This window comes from Poecilia reticulata, chromosome 1 (genome assembly GCF_904066995.2).
Source record: "Poecilia reticulata chromosome 1, P_reticulata-male-v2, whole genome shotgun sequence".
NCBI lineage: Eukaryota > Metazoa > Chordata > Actinopteri > Cyprinodontiformes > Poeciliidae > Poecilia > Poecilia reticulata.
Genome location: NC_088830.1, coordinates 3,867,876 through 3,886,101, shown reverse-complemented (window position 1 = coordinate 3,886,101; position 18,226 = coordinate 3,867,876).

The window sequence follows — 18,226 nt, the reverse complement described above, 5'->3', positions numbered from 1 at the left end:
AATGCCTCGGGTATATGTGCCTTTAGTCCCACGTGAAACACTGTAACTTAACAAACTTTCTGTTTTCTTTCTTCACAGGGAAACAACTGATGATTCAGTTCTTGCAGGCAGGATGAAGAAGAGTCTCTGAGGATCCATGTTTCCCCACCTAGAGCAAAGCTGTGCAGTTTTAATACAAGTGAATTTCAGTCTATACATCAGTATATTTTTTAATCTACCAGATTTTTATATATACATATTCACATTGCAGCATGAAGCCAAGATGTTTTCACTCAAGCATTTAAAAAAACTGGATTATTTCCAGTTGTTCAATGCAAAACCTTGAAAGTCATGAAAAATCCACCTTTTAGCATTTATTTATATTATTTTGTGTACTTTGAGTGTATAATATTGCCAAAATAATTTTAATGTATTCTCTCCTGGTGCTGCGTAGACAGCTTTATATTCATATTTAGGTTAGATTTTTCAGTCTGGTCATTTTTCTCTATGGCATTTTTGGCTATGACATCACTGCATTTCCTGTGAAACTGCTAAAAAGGGCTAATCAGTTTTGTGAATCCGTCATTTTTTTCCTTCCTCATAGCAATTTTAGTTATGCTGAAGTTGTAAGAAATTAAGTCAAAATTAACATTAACGCACACGATTCCTTACATCACCAGTCGGCATCAGAACCTCTTCAAAGTGTCTGGTGAAATTGTATTTTTCTCAGAAATGTATAAACATCAATGGGGAAATTCCTCAGCAACCTCTGCCAGTAACAAGAAGGATCTTCCACAAGACTTTGTCTAATTGAGGTATCAGTTCCTTCTCTCTATGGAAACGAGGTATACAGCAAAGCGGTAAGCTCCAAATAACACTCTAATGACAGCAAAGCTTGTTTTAGACATGAACATTGTGTGTTGATAATAACGTCCTTGCCATTGCTTTGGCAAGGACGAACCATTGGTTTGTCCTTGCCTGCCAGCGCCTTCTGTTAGCAGAAGGTGCTAACAGAAGGACTGCGCTTCTGTTAGCGCTGTGTGCTAGCTTTTAGCTGACTCCTTGAGGATATCACTGTACTGCATGTTTTGAGTGCAGTTGTTTGATTTTTTTTAAAAATTTTTTGCAAGATTTGTCTTGACACTCCCATTCGCTAACTCCTCAATTATGTAGAGGCTTTGTTTACTTCATTCATATTGTGATAGCATTAATATTTTATGATGTCTTCTTCATATGGAAGTGTTTTCAAATGTCAGCCATATGTAAGCATTTAGATGTTTTTCCATATCACACATTATCTCATTCCTTATCCACCTCAGTATGTACATTTGTCAGGCTTTTGTTCCCTTGAAGTCAGCATGTTGAGTTTTTTCCTTCCCCCTTTGTTGTTATTGGATTGCTATCTGTATTTTTATTTCTTTATTTTATTAGAATAAGAATAAGGAGTTTAGTTTTACGGAGAGGCTTGTCTGCTCTGCTCTGGTCTGCATCTGCTTTCGGATACGTTCAACCTCTGCACTTCTCCATTTATTTATCTTAAAGATTTGAAGTAAACTCGTTTTAGAGGATCATTTAGCAGAGGTTAATTTGCAAGTGAATAACATGTTGAAACACTATTACTCTTGATCATAATTATGGCAGCCATCCAGCTAAAGCTTGAATTAAAGATCTAAAGCTAAATGTTTGCATAAGTAAACTGCCACGCTTTGATGTCGTGCCTTATGAATGGGTCTCTGTTATCTTTAGTAGAGTTACTATTGCACTTGCAGTCATGGGCACAAACATCCTTATTTGAAGTTGTGCTTTTCTTTCTGTTGTTAGAAAGGAGGCTCTGATAAATTGTCAAATCTCAAACATTAATACTTCTATTCCACTGGATCAAACTTCAGATTTCCAATAATAAATAGCTAATTTAAGACATTGACCATATTTGTTCATGCTAAGTATAACTATCTGATTTTTTTCATCCACCTATTAAAGTAGTCTTACATTGCAATCATTAAAAAATGTTTATGATTTAGCAGAGCTCAGAACTGCTTTGACTGTGTACAAAGCCTATCAAACTCCTTCCAAGGTTTATAAAAAAGTGGTTTGAAGTTGCAAAAACTATTAATCAAGAGAGAAGGATATATTAAAACATAATCTGGATGAATATTAAAGACAATTGTACTTCAGTTAGAGGGATTCAAGTGAGGAATAATTGTTGTGAGGAATTAAAACTGCGTTTTTCTCTCTTCAAATTAAAATAAATGTATAAAAAAAATTTTCTTGAACATAATCAATAAGATTTGATTATGTTTTCTTTTACCAGCTTGTCTATAGTAGCTGGATTCCTTGGAGATTTGTTTCCAAAACATATAAAAGAAAGATTCTCCTGCTTGGATTATGATGATCACATAGTGACAGCTTCAACAAATAAGTAAAAAGAAAAGAAAATTTTATAAAAGTTACATATTTCAGCTTAAAAATAAAACCGCGAAGGGAACATTTTTAAATTGGTCCAAGTGGCCATTTAGTTTGAATGTTCTAATTCCAGGGACCATAGTAGGGGCCTGGGCCCTGTTGGCCCCCCGTGTAGAACCACCCATGCCACAAAACAAAGTGAACTGTTTTCTCCAACTGTCCACTTAAAGCAGCTGAATTAAGAGTTCACATGGAATTTTATTGTTAATTAAAGTGGCTTGAGTGAGACACAATATTCCATTGAATCCCTTCATGTTGCTTCTGCTGGCATCAGATTCCCAGGAAGTAAAATGGCTGAGGCGGGCTGGGAAAAAACCCCCCCAAAAAACAGTAAGACCCTACGACTGAAGTGCAGACATACTCAGCCTGCTGACCTTTAAGCCAGTTGCTGATACTGCGGGTGGCAGTAGGAGGGTAAATAATGGTGATGCGCCTGTCACCTTCGGGCACAAGTGTTGGGAAGTTGGTCTGGGGGGCTAAGCTGTCAAAAATTCACTAGGGGATAGATTGGGTGGTCTGTTGTCAAAAGAAAAGAGCATTTCTATTTAACTGGACCGGAAGTCTGATGATGTAAATGCAATGGCAGCAGAGAGCGGCCGTCTTTGATCATTAAACGCAGCGGCCGCATCAGCAAACAGAGTGGCAGCTTTGAGAGCGCTGACCTTCCGGGAGCTGAAATGAACCAATTACACATACTGTTTTCTGTCATTATCTGCAGCTCAGCGAATCAATAGATTTTAGATCAACACGGGAGCGGATTTTTAAAAGAGGTCAAAGATGAAACAACAAATTTCACTCAACTGGGCAGCACATTGAGTGATTTTGGCTTTTAAGGAAATATTGTTTTGCTTTTACTGTCAGGATGGGTTACAGTGTTCTCATTAAATCCATTTCCAGGGGTAACAGAGAGCCTTTTCCCAGCAAACAAGCTCTAATAAATTGACTCCTGTCAAACAAAAACATAAGGCTGACAAGACAGGCTGGCAGCTAATTGCAGGAAGCTGAAGGCACTGATAACACTTTTAGCCTAAAGTGCATCTTCATGTTGGCTGATTACAGGAATCGGCCAACATAAGATGGTTTTTTAAAGACCGCTTTGGAAGAAACTGCATATTGCAGATGATGTGCTACAACCTCCAACAATAAATACCTATTTGTAATTCAAAAAGAATCAATTCAGTTCATTTGTTGCTGTCTCCTGCTAGAACGGTCCTAGCAACTAAAATGCTACTTAACAACTTTGGGAATCAATAGAGGATTAAAGCCTGAGGAAGATTTATGGCTGAGGAACTGGCTTAAGAATAAATGAGATGGAGAAAAAAAAAAAAAAGTCAGTGGCTTTCTCTATGAATGTGGATTGTGGGGAGTGCTGAGCATTTTTAGTAACAATATAATTAAAATACGGAATTTCCCCCACCCCCATTTTTAAGTAACTAATGTTCTTTTTCTTGTCTACGAGAAAATATTAAGATACAATTTTAGATATTGCCCATTGCTATCACTGATGTAGCTGAATTTGAGATTAAAAGTGTCTGACTTACATTGAGCGGCAGACAAAGATACAAAGAATCTGCTGTCTGATTGTGGATGCTATCTTGGTAAACACTGACAGAAAAAACTGTTGTGAGATAAAGAATGAATGAGGAAAATACACATTATTGCCACCAAACATTAGAAAGTCCCATCTGGTTGGTGGTTGCGGCTGCAGTTATGACCACCAGAACAGCCCAAAGAATATTTCTCATAAAAAGATAAACCTGCTGATAAATGACCAGAGGTGAGTCTAAGTAAAGCTTTTGGGACTGAGTATCCCACTGCACATATGCTGTTCTTCTAAAGTTTTGCTTTATCACTTGATTTTGTAATACATTCTTTATTTCTTCTTCAGTTTTCCTGAATATCTTTCATAGAAGCAACCAGTCGTAAAGTGAAAAAATAAATAAACAAATAAATACATTTATGCTTTTGGAAATGTTTTCCATATGCAAATCTACAAACAAATATCAATTATGTGTAAAACCATGTTTTGCTGCTAATATGACTTCAAGTGTTAAGCGCCTCTCCAGGCTTCGAACATTTGGAAACTGAAAGTTTAGCACTTTTCTCTTTGTAAATTAGCTCAAGCTTTACAAGATTGGATAGAGTGTCTGTGAACAGCAGTTTTAAAGTCATACCACAGGTTTAGGTCTGGGCCCTTTAAGTACATCAGTGACTCCATAGCTGCATATTTGGGGTCACTGCCCTTCTGGATGGCGAACCTCTAAACCAGAGTTAACCCGGTTTTGATCTCTTAACAGGGTTTTCATCCAGAACTTGAAGTTCCTTGAATCTTCCCATCAGATTTCCCATTCCTATGCGGCAAAATAGCATAAAGCTACCACCAAAGCATTTCAATAACGGTTGCTCTGGCAACAGATTCACCCACCTGAGGTCTGGATCTGTGCAGCTCCTCTACAGCTACTCATGTCCATTCATGTTTTGTCCATTTTTTAGACACAAGATCAATATCAATAGAAAATATGTTCAACGAATAAAGCTTTAATAAAGCTTTCCCTGTTTGCCTGGTATTAAAATATGGTGTTCCACAGGGCTGTGGTCCATGTAACTTGATATTTGAAGAGTATTGAAATGAGGAAAACAGAAAAAAAAACATATCAACTTTTCTTAACTAAACATTCAAATGACAAGTTTGTGGTTGCTTGCTTGAATGACTTTAACAAAATATTTCTCATTTCAGTATGTTAACAATCTGTGTATCACTTGGTTTGTATTCAGTCCCAATAAGTTTACATTACATAGCAGCACAGATGTGTTTTTGGGAGGATTTTCTCTGACAAACCGACCCAAAGTAAGGGAGAATTGAGAAGTGGAAGAACTCTGCAGAAGTGTGGCACTGATGTGTGTTCATCTCCCTTTTCTTTCTAACGCTAACTTCATGCCTAGTGTTATTGACCAGCCAACTCAATGCTATAAAGTACACTGTCTGTGGATGTAATGTGACAAAATCTGAAAACAATTAAAGGATTCAAATACTTTTTCAAGACATGTTTGATAGGAAAACAAATGAATATTTTGCGATGGCATTATCTCATCAAAAATATGTTACCAGAGTGAAAAGCATACTTTGTTTTTATTCTTAAAAAGGCAAAATGAAAAACATAAAGCACAAAATATACACAAATATTGCAGAGTCATTGTCCTTCCAGCGACCCTGTGGGTCATAGCATTAGCATCTGTGAAATGACTAAACACAGTTTGTTTTGTCCTACCATGACCCCATAAGTTGTGGCCAAATGCTCATGATTCTTTAATGATGGGCAGAATCCCAGACACCCATACAAGGAAAGAAAGAAAAAAAACAGGCCAGGGGCATAAACCATATATTTCAAAAGGGTTGAAGATTGGACTCTATGTCTCACTGGCCAAGGGTGATTTTCCGGGTGGAACCAAATGAATGAGGATAAAAATAACATCCCGGCTCAGCCCTGCAGCCGTGTAAAATATTTCCTATCTAATGTCATTTTGATTTGCTGATATTTGCCCCGTCCGCTGGCTCGCCAGTAAGCGGCTCTCTCACTGTGATGAAATGTGACAAAATCTTTGCTTTAATTTCGCTAAGTTTGAAAGGCCATTATAATTTTCATCATTTATTTACTGCTCATGATAAAATAGTTATATTATAGTTTATGAATATTTCAGCATCTCCCTAATGGTTTTTGCTTTCTGCTAGGAGATCTTAATGTTGCCTCAGCCACACACTGGTAGAACCAGTCAACACTCTAACCTCATTAGTGTCTATTGTTTTGTATTACAACAGTTATGTTGTAAAGCATGCAGGTGATAGCACTATGAGGTTTTGAAAATGCAGCCGAGGGAGGGGACCCTGGCGGTCTGATCCTCGGCTGCAGAAGCTGGCTCTTGGGACGTGGAATGTCACCTCTTTGGTGGGGAAGGAACCGGAGCTAGTGTGTGAGGCTGAGAGGTTCCGGCTAGAAATAGTCGGCCTCACCTCAACGCATGGCTCTGGTGCTGGAACCAGTCTCCTTGAGAGGGGCTGGACGTACTTCCACTCTGGAGTTGCCCACGGTGAGAGGCACCGGGCAGGAGTTGGCATACTTACTGCCCCCCATCTTGGCACCTGAACGTTGGGGTTTACCCCTGTGAACGAGACGGTAGCCTCCCTCCGCCTACAGGTGGGGGGACGGGTTCTGACTGTTGTCTGTGCTTACGGCCCAAACAACAGTTCAGATTACCCACCCTTCTTGGAGTCCTTAGAGGGGGTACTGGAGAGTGCCCTTCCTGGGGACTCCCTTGTTTTACTGGGGGATTTCAACGCTCACGTGGGCAATGACAGTGAGATCTGCGGGCAATGTTGGGAGGAATGCCCCCCCCCGATCTGAAATCGAGCGGTGTTCTGTTGTTGGACTTCTGTGCTCGTCACGGATTGTCCATAACGAACACCATGTTCAGGCATAAGGGTGTAAATATGTGCTCTTGGCACCAGGACACCCTAGGCCGCAGTTTGATGATCGATTTTGTCATCGTTTTATTGGATCTGCGGCCATATGTCTTGGACACTCGGGTGAAGAGAGGTGTGGAGCCGTCCACTGACCACTACCTGGTGGTGAGTTGGCTCTGGTGGTGGGGGACGAAGGTGGTCAGACCTGGCAGGCCCAAACGTGTAGTGAGGGTCTGCTGGGAACGTCTGGTGGAGTCCCCTGTGAGACGGAGCTTTAACTCCCATCTCTGGCAGAACTTCCGGTGTTTCAGGAGGGGGAAGCAGTGCAGCACCAACACTGTTTATAGTGGGGATGGTGTGCTGCTGACCTCAACTCGGGACGTTGTGGACCGGTGGGCAGAATACTTCGAAGACCTCCTCAATCCCACCAACATGCCTTCTGTTGAGGAAGCTGAGCCTGGGGACTCTGGGTTGGGCTCTCCAATCTCTGGGGACGAGGTCGCAGAGGTGGTCAAAAAGCTCCTCGGTGGCAGGGCCCCGGGGGTGGATGAGATCCGCCCGGAGTTCCTTAAGGCTCTGGATGTTGTAGGGTTGTGTTGGCTCGTGTGACTCTGCAATATTGCAAGGACATCGGGGACAGTTCCCCTGGATTGGCAGACTGGGGTGGTGGTCCCCCTGTTCAAAAAGGGGGACCGGAGGGAGTGCTCCAATTACAGGGGGGTCACACTCTTAAGCCTCCCTGGTAAGGTCTATTCAGGGGTCCTGGAGAGGAGGGTCCATCAGATAGTCGAACCTCGGATTCAGGAAGAGCAGTGTGGTTTTCGTCCTGGTCGTGGAACACTGGACTAGCTCTACACCCTCAGCAGGGTCCTGGAGGGTGCATGGGAGTTCACCCAACCGGTCTACATGTGTTTTGTGGACTTGGAGAAGGCGTTCGACCGTGTCCCTAGGGGGGATTCTCCGTGAATATGGAGTACCGGGCACTTTGATACAGGCTGTCAGGTCCCTGTATGACTGGTGTCAGAGTCTGGTCCGCATTGCTGGCAGTAAGTCGGGCTCGTTTCCGGTGAGAGTTGGACTCCGCCCAGGCTGCCCTTTGTCACCGATTTCTATTCATTACTTTCATGGAAAGAATTTTTGGGCGCAGCCGAGGTGTTGAGGGGATCCGTTTTGGTGGCCTTAGGATTGCATCTCTGCTTTTTGCGGATGATGTGGTCCTGTTGGCTTCATCAGATCGTGATCTGCAGCTCTCGCTGGAGCAGTTCGTGGTCGAGTGTGAAGCGGCCGGGATGAGGCTCAGTGCCTCCAAATCCGAGGCCATTTTCTTGAGCCGGAAAAGGGTAGAGTGCCTTCTCCTGGTCAGGGGGATCGGCCTGCCTCAAGTGGAGGAGTTTAAGTATCTGGGGATCTTGTTCACGAATGAGGGAAGAAGGGAGCGGGAGATCGACAGGCGGATTGGTGTGGGGACTGTATCAGTCCGTCTTGGTGAAGAGAGAGCTGAGTCAAAAAGCGAAGCTCTCAATTTACCGGTCAATCTACGTTCCCACCCTCATCTATGGTCATGAGCTTTGGATCGTGACCGAAAGAACAAGATCACGGATACAAGTGGCCGAAATGGGTCTCCTCCACAGGGTGGCTGGGCTCTCCCTTAGAGATAGGGTGAGAAGCTCGGTCATCCGGGAGGGACTCAGAGTAGAGCCGCTGCTCCTCCACGTCGAGAGGAGCCAGTTGAGGTGGCTCGGGCATCTGGTCAGGATGCCTCCTGGACGCCTCCCTGGTGAGGTGTTCCGGGCACGTCCCACCGGGAGGAGGCCCCGGGGAAGATCCAGGACACGCTGGAGGGACTATGTCTCTCGGCTGGCCTGGGAACGCCTTGGGATTCCCCCGGAGGAGCTGGAAGAAGTGACTGGGGAGAGGGAAGTCTGGGCCTCCCTTCTGAAGCTGCTGCCCCCACGACATGGATGGATGGATTACCAATGTCATGTTAGAGCTTGGGTACTATTTCAAATCTCCATAGACTCCACACCTCCAGCAAGCAATTGTTTCTCAACATCTGAAGGTTCAGGACCCCTGAAGGAAGCAAATTGTGAAGTACAATGGGTTGTTTCTTTTACCAAGCTAATTATTGCTATAAAAAGGGAGTGTTTTAGTTTTATTATTAGGTTACATTGATGTTTAGTTCTGTTTCCCCCAATGGGGTGTAAATGGTCATTGTATAGGTCGCTGTGTCTTTGCAGTGGATCAGTTTTATGAGTTAGGTTGTGTGTGTTTTGTTTGCGCCTTTCATTTTCTGTAGGTCACTTTTTGAGTTGTTATTTTTTTGTAACCTCTTTGGCCCAGTGATTACATGTTGTACTTTTTTTTCCAACTTTTTAGGGAGGTAAATAAAAAAAAAAACACAGACTAAAGATATTTCTGCTGTGTCCTCTAAGCCTTCCCTGCTCGCTCCCTCACACCAGTACGCGATCATTCTTCCCTCAGGCAGTAGATGTTTCTGTTTTGTGTATTAATCTGTGTGCAGCCTACGTAAAATCCATTTGTTAATTCTGTAACGCTTCAGTACCGCATGACATCTCCAGCATATAATCCAAGTATAATGACCTCTCGTCTTCCTCCTTCAGGTTCTGGATCTCCTCAGTTTGCCTCTGACTCCAGAGGTGTCGGGAGAAAATGCAGACTAATCAAAGAATTCAAATGAATCATTTCGGTGGGCTCCGGGCGTTAGCTCTATGGAGAATCAGAGGCAGATTGGATTTTCCACTTTCGGGAGCAATCCTCTGTAATGTCACTGACACCTCACTAAAGCAACACTGTCATACTGTGTTATCTGGTTCAATATTCTTTTATTGGCATTTTCCTGCCTGGGAAGAGCATGGGGCAGGCCAAGAAAATGAGACAAGTGATGGAATATTCCCCTTGTTATTTCCGGCTGACAAGAGCAGGAGGAAGAGGAAGAGAAAAAAAAGTGATTTTTTTCCCCCTCCCCTACTTTGACAGATATTTGAAGCAGCTTCTCTGTAGGGGGGCTGACTGTAGCAGCATTTTGTTCCAAGAGCATCACAGAGCACGGCATCAAAACAGTTACGAGTAAAACAGCATTTCATCAATTATATTAAGAGACTAAACATGCTGACTTATTACGTCTCCTGGGAGAACTCTTCACCGGCATGGGTGTTTTTTTATATCTATATTTAAGTATGTGTTCCGTCATTAGAAATGTATCAGAACCTTTTAAAGTCCTGCCTAAAGGAAGCTTTGCATGGTGGGAAATGGTCTGTCGTTTTCCGACTCTGAGAAAGATGGTGTGAAATAGTTAGTTTTTTTTTTGTTTTTTTTCCCTCTCTTGCATTAATTCACCTGAAATATGCTGCGGGCTCAAAAATGGTAGATGAAAGCTTTTCCTGAGATTAGTCACAGCAGTCTGTCAATTGTACTATCTTACTTTATCATTTCCTCGCTCCGTTGGAATTCTGCCTGACATTAATTTATGTATATCTGATCCCTTAAAAAAATATTGGATTTAAATATCTTGAAAATTCCTCCCGCTACACGCTTCATCTTTCCCTTCTGGTTTTTACGTACTCCGCCTTTCTTGTGTAATTTCATCAAGAGGTGGTTTGCACAGTAAGTTCAAACCAGGACCAACACCTGCCTGATTCCAGACCCACTTCATGAACAGCTGCATTTTCACCACACCAGACACTTTTCCATTTTTTTCACATAACCAGCGACTGTTAACATCAGTTATGTTCAGTAAGTTAGAATATATAGAATATATGTTCCTATAAGACTAATTTAACATAAAGCATTGACACCTTAACAGAGGTTTAATGCAGTAAGTTCATTTTATTAACAGTAAACTTTAACTACATACCCCTAACATTCTTGCAATCATTTCCTATGTTGAGAATTTTCAACATTTGGCTGCAACTTCCCCACAAAGTATTCAGTGGGTATCTAGTCATTTCTTTTAAACATTTTGAAATGGTATTAGTAGTTTTTTTCAACATCCATCAATTAAATCAACCAGTGTGCCACCCAGGTCAATAAAAAATATTTTTAATGACTTTTTTTGTTAAATTATTGCGGCCTTTATCTGTTATAAAACTGAGGCTGTTTTACATGAAAATCTGATAATAACAGGTATTAAAACCATTGCCTGATTTGACAAGTTTTGTTTCAGCCACAAGAATCTGATGTAGGTTGATGTAAACAGCATAAAAACATGGATCCATGCCACCCCGTGACAATGTCTCAGGAGACTGAAGGTGGTCAAAGGATGTTTCTTGAAACCAAATCCACCTTTATTGCCCAAATGCGACCAATATTCAACTTTTCCCTTGCTGTCTGAAATGCTCATTTTCCATCGTCCAATCACCATATCCAATCTGTGGCACTTCCATGAGTGGCACTAATTCAAATACATGATTGTTTCCAAAGCATCTGCAGTCTGAATGTTCATGTCGCACTTCTATGTCATAGCAACGAAACCTAAAGTAGGCTGTGAAATTTAAAAATTGCTTTATTAGTGCCCAGTGGAAGGCAGTGGTGGAACATTATTGATGGAAAGCTGTGCATCTTCCTATAACGCTGAAATGCAGATCAAAACAATGTGATGGAAGTCTTACCTTTAAGTATTCCCTTTACTGTTACTCTTCAGAGTACGTTGTTCATTGTTTTAATTTTCCTCTTAAAAAACTTTGTGATTAATCTGGGACTTTTTTTTTTTAAGTCATTATTTCTGAATTTATTCAGATTTCTAAGCTCACCAAATGTATGTGTGTTCTTAATCATCATCAATCACATTAAAACCAAAGAGAAATACTGGATAAAACAGCATGTGTGAATGTTCTGAATGAGTGAAGCTGAATCAACTGTATCTGACAGAGTTATACTGGGAAGACTCATCAGCTTATGTTCATTTATGGAACAATGGATTGCTTGGTAAAGAAAATCTTTACGCTTTCATAAACACAACATAGTATGAGAAGAAACCAGTTTTGGTTTTTTTCCATTTAACATTCACAAAACTGATAAAACCATTTATTCCCTGATTCTTCAGTTACCTTTGCTCTCTCGCTTACACTCATGTAATTTTTGACATTACAGCCAAGCTCGAAGTCAGTGTATTCTTTCTGACATTTGCTCAGTGTGTTGCCATAACAAAGAAACCGAATGGGCCAAGGCAATTTTCTGAAATAAGCACAGTTTAAATGCTTATTTAAACTGTGCTTATGCTGTGCAAAAGCATGAATCACTTCTGCCAGTGCAACTGGCGTGTTTAGTGAAAGGGCAGCTAGCTAAAGGCATTAGTTTCATCATGCTGCAGAGTCGTGTCAAGCTGCACAGGTCAGAATGACTGAAGGTTTTTATACCAAACAGTTAGAGAAAGACAAACCAACTTCATGTAAAGTTAGAAGTACAGGTGTACCAGTCATGGCTGTTTTGCATCAGTGGTCATAAAACTTTTGGAATTACAAAAATAAATTCTCTTAATGAAAAAATAGTTTTTTAATTAAGTTTTAGCAATGCAATGAGATGTTTTTTTTGGCTGTATCAAAGCAGATGTATTTCATAAAACTGCAATGACAAATCTTTTTTGAGATGGCAAGGGTCACGTCATCATCAAGCGGATGTTACTACTGATGAAAACGACAGAGGAGACAGGAAGTAGTAGGAGGATGATGGTTTGTTTTTGGACAATCTTTAGATAGTTCCACTAAAATTCTCACAGCATCACACAGTTCATAAAAAGTTGTGTAATTTTAACATGTTAAATTTATAACTCTTCTGTGAAATCGCCGACTGCAAATTCCCCAAAACACTGCACAAGTAAACACTCCCAAGTAGGCGGGGCTTATTGCTCCAACGCCTGAATAAAACGCTGACGTCTCCTCTGTTGGATGAGAGATGATGAGCGCCAGCACTGTGACTGAGTTATGAATATATCTTATGTAATTGTCTACAACCATTGCTGCAATGATTTTTAATGACTTATCTCATGAACAAACTTATTCACATGTGATTCTAATATAATTTCTTAATCTTAACACTGCAGTTGCGAAATTGAGTTTTTTGACATTAGCGGAATATAGAGAACAACAAGATGCAGGTGAGAGTGACTGGCTGCCATGCACAAGACCTGCATGCATTTGTAATAGAAATGCAGCCAGAGATTGTCATGAGTTCATTAATGGACAGGTTGTTAGTTGATGATACTTCTGCTGGACTCTGGGCAGCCATCGCCACACAGCCTGTTCCCAGGTGCAGCCATATCAAGGCCTACACAGGACAGCTATGTTTGAACATGCTAATCCCCAGCCTTCATTCTTCCCAAACTTCAATCGCTGCCGCTGTTGGCACTTCTCCCCCTACACCCCCCCACAACCACAGCCTCTGCAATATTTTGCACACAAAACAAACCAGGGCCGGTCTGAGAGAAGCATTTGTTAGACCTTCAAAGCGACGCTGAACCTGCCTGGTGATAAAACACTGTTTTGACTCAAAGCTTTGAAGAGTGCTACAACACATTAACTGTACCAAAGGAAGGAGCACTCTTATAAACTACTTTATATATATATATATGCTCACCAGCACTGTCACACATTCAAAGCAGCACAGAGAGAAGATGTACAGTCGTTGCGGGCCGACTCTATTTTGGAGTAAGCTTCAGATCAATCCGAAAAGGAAAGGGCAGGGTTCTCTGCCTATCAGAATAACCGAGTCTGCTGACCTTTTTAAATGGGTGAAAGATACGCCAAGGTAAACAGTGGGTAGCTTGCAGCTTTATGGCACGCTGTATTGATCTCTGTTCTCAGAAAGGTCATACACTTGAGAGGTGATTGTTATTAGATAAGCAAAAAGGGAAAAAAAAATAAAAATAAAAACGCCAGTGAACTTTTGAGTTTTGCAAGTCAGAGGACGATGACATTTGACTGTACTGACTTGATCTTCTTGCAATGAAGGTTTATTCTAATCTTATGCACTGTGCGGTGTGATGTATGAGTGTAGTTTCACATTGGCTCGGTGTGTGTGCTGAGTCAGCAGTGGAGTTCTGTGTGTATGCGTGAGTGTGTGGTCATTAGCAAATTAGAGCCAGTCTAATTTCTGCTAAATAGCTAATCACAGCTCTGAGGAAGAGGTAAGTTAGAAAGAGATGAATGTGACTTGAGCATTACAGAAGGGAAATACTGTAGCAATGTTCATTTTACTGAGGATTTAGAGAGTAATTATTGTGGGGAGGTTAGTTACTTAAAAATGAAGTACAGTTTAACCAAACAAAAATATGTAAAGAAACACAGTTTTCATCCTGGTTCACTGAACAAGGACTACACAAATATTTCCGCAAACTTTGCCCTTCAGCTCCGCAGAAATATTTATTCATACAGTTTACCAACTGTTTTAGGGTCATGTTGATGAGCTGAATCCAAAAATCACACTGGTTTTGCTCAAACAGGTCAACCTTCAGAACTATGGAGCCACATGAGCATCAAAATGCAGGACTTGTTCTGACATCTGGATCGGTTTCCTGAGAATCTGATCAATGATTCTCAGGAATCATTGATCAGGAGGAGAGATTCCATCAGGACAGAAAAGAGACGGAGAATTTTACACAATGAAGACGAAATGTTCAGTTTACATGTACTTGCGCTTATTAGTGTTTATTATTCAATTTACAGAAATCCAAGTTGTTAACATTTAATTAATTCACTCTGTTAGAAAACTTTTTTTTCTCCTAAAACATTTTTAGATAACATAAGTTTTATCTAAACCGGATGATAATGTCACAAAAATGTCATCAATTCAGTCAGGAGATCATATTTCTCTAAATCAAATTAGAATTAAAACCTGACTTGATTGAGAAAAATGGATGTCATTTTTTAATTCAGCTGTGAAAAATAATCCTAATTCAGTTGTAAAAACATAGACAACTTCCAAGAAAAAATTTGTGGAACCTAGTGTTATTTTAGATTTAATCAACAGTTTATTTTGTGTGGACTTTACCTTCCTTTTTTGCAGAAGATGCAGTTCTGGTAGCACAACAGCACTTCCAAGTCAAGTCTCAAATCTTTCATCACATTACGTGACACATAAACACTGGATGCATGTTGTCAAGTCTGCCTAAAAGAGAGAACTGCTGTACATTGTGAAATCAAATCAGCATCTTGAAATATAATAAAAAGATTTTTGGAACATCCAATTGAACGTGGAAGAAACAGTTCATAATTGCCATTTATTTCATTGAAAATTAATTAAATGTAATGTTAGTCATGTTCCAAATACACATATGCATTTGTGTTCAAAGAAAGTAAGGGAAAGAGACATTGGTTACACCTGCTATTGTCAAACTCCTTAATAAATCAGACCAGATGTTATTAAGACCCAGATGTCTCTTTGTAATGATGACAGCATGGCAGTGAGAAACTGACATCTCAGAGGTAAGTTCAGTTTAATTTCTTCTAAAATTACCCAAAGCTTTTTTTTTAACACAGAGCTCAGTCAGAGAGAAAACCATGTGATGGATTTAAAACATTTGAATGATGAAAAAGTGATATTTGTTCAAAAACATATATTTGACTCAGTTTCAAAGTTTTGTTTACGCAATAGCAGAATCAATAAAATAATCAACAACATGGGATTGAAAGCTCTGTTTCATTCCTCAAGTGCCTGGTGTATCTAATTAGCATCATACTTAAATTTACTCTAGTTGTAGGTGCAATGTTCAACTTAATAATCTCATCATTAATTTAACATCTGATTGACGCAGAAACACAAGTACTATTTTGCAAAACAATCAGCTTTGTGGTACAATTGGATATAAATTCAGGCAATAAAAATAAAAACAAACTTAGTAGCTACCTATAGCTATTGTCGTTGGAAGATACCATATACCATTGTTAGAAAAATATATGCATGATAAATAGACATGAAAAAACATGTAGAGGGAGGCACCAATAATGACTCAAACAGTCAACTCATATCAGCTGACTTTCACATTGAATAAAGATTGTTTATAGCGCTGGTCCTAATCTACAAGTTCAACTTAAGTCTCAAGTAATTTGGTTATGAGTCTGAAGTCTTTATTTCTTACAACTTAAGAGTGACTCAAGTCTAAGTCGCAAACTGTAAGCTTGGATTTCCAACTCGGGTTTGCAGCTCGGTGTGAAAGTAGAAGGGGATTTTAATCTTCAGGTGTACAGCTGAAAAATACATAAAAAAACTTTCCTAAAGTTTCTTGCTTGCTAGTGGGAGTAGAATGAAGGAGGTAGGCTGATAGGATGTGTGTGTGTGTGTGTGTAGAGATGTAGGTGATGTAACTAATTGTAAGGTAAAGCTGTCAGTTTACCTCTTAAGCTACATACAGACTCTACTTTGGTTATAAACTGTAATTTGACAAAAATAATGAAAAAACAAATACATATGCCTGGTGTTACTTTTCTATGAAGTGTAGCAAACTAGTAAAGAGGGATTCTACTGTAAACCAAATTGAGTTGGACACTGAAGGTCAGGTTTCTGACGAGAATCCGTTCAGGAAACAGAAAAACTTTTACATTTCATCAAGACTCATAACAATAAAGGTTCTGCTACATTTTTCCCGACACGTCAAAGTTAAAGTTAGTTCTCATTTGTTGTGTGTCGAAAAATTGAGTCATATTGTTCACAGGAAGGCGTCCTCCTCTGGCTTGAGTGGAACTGTTTCGCCCAGAGCTTTGTGCCAAGTGTTGTGTGATTGGTCAGAAGTCTGTGGTTGTGTTTTATGTGGAAATGCGCTCAGACAGCAATGTTGATATTTTGCTTCAATGTATCACCTTCATCCGGTTTTTGTGTCCACAGGTGACATGAATACTTTGCATTATGTTTAATGTCAAATTTATTCAGGACATTTGCTCTCTGTAAGATAGCGACAACACTCAAACAGTGCAAATTTGTAAATCTTCATAAAACTAAACTTAACCTGTTCACAAGTAACAAGTGAAAGGCACATGAATCATGCATTAATACTTAACAGTTTCTTAGGATTGTCACTGGTTTGTCGCATAAAAACAATGTCTTTATTTTTCGGTGAATAATTTTTGATGGAATGGCTGATGTCTGATATTAAATTTTACAGCTGCCATATCATGCCCATAAAATTGTGCTTTCCTACTCCTCATACTATTTCCTGTTGACAAAATGTAATGTCTGTGACTGATTTCCCAATTGTTGACTGTATGATGTTTATGTTTTCATGATGTACAGCACTTTGAACTGCTTTCTTGCTGAAATTTTCTATACAAAACTTGATTGATTGATTGATTGATTGATTGATTGATTGATTGATTGATTGATTGATTGATTCATTCATTCATTCATTGTCTGTGTATCTTCTGGATGAGCTGAAATTAGAAGTGACAGCAGATAGACATATAGGAATACAGGACCTGTTCTTAAATGGCTGCACAGGTAACATGACCCCTTATGAGCAGTGTTAATTGAGAGAAACCTAAAGTCAATTACATACTATTGTTATTAGAAAGGTGAGTAATCTGCATTATTGCAGGCACCTCTCTCTTCCTTCATGGTGAAGAAGTGGGTGAGGGGGAAAAAGCAAAGCTTATGGATCAAGACCAGAGGAGCAAAATATTGGATACAAGCTGCTTAAATGTGTTTCCTCTCATGTGTGTCTGGTCAGCTACAGAAACAAGGTGAGGAGCTCTGTCTTTGGGGAGGAGGTCAAAGCAGAGCCTCTGCTCTCCCAAACTGAAATTAGATTACAGATGCAATTTTGGGTACCTGATCAGAATGCCACCAAGGTATCAGCGTTTTGAACAGAACCCTGAAGTTGCTTGAAGGACTGCATATCCTTTCTGTTCTGAAATCACCTTCTAATGCCTCAGAATGAGCAGGGAAGTTTACTTGATGAGGGAAATGTCTTGTTTCTCTATCTGGCTCTCTTACTATAGCAGCTTGGAGGTTTTTCTGGCACCTACCATGTCTAATATTAAATTTTACAGCTGCCATATCATGCCCATAAAATTGGGCTTTCCTACTCCTCATACTACCTCCAGTTTACAAAATGTAATGTCTGTGGCTGCTTTCCAACATCACTGGACATCATACATTGTTGACTGTATGATGTCAACAGTGTATGTTGTTGACATATTGCATTTTTATTACTTCACACTTTTGTCTTTGTGTTCTGAGAAGATCTCAAAATTCTTCAGAAGTAGCTGGAGACTTTCACTTGGCAGGGGGACATCAGGGTTTTTGTTGTGGTCTGATCTCAGATAATGGAAGCCAGTGGATGAATGGATGAATATCTGTACTTTATGGGTGTCATTTGGA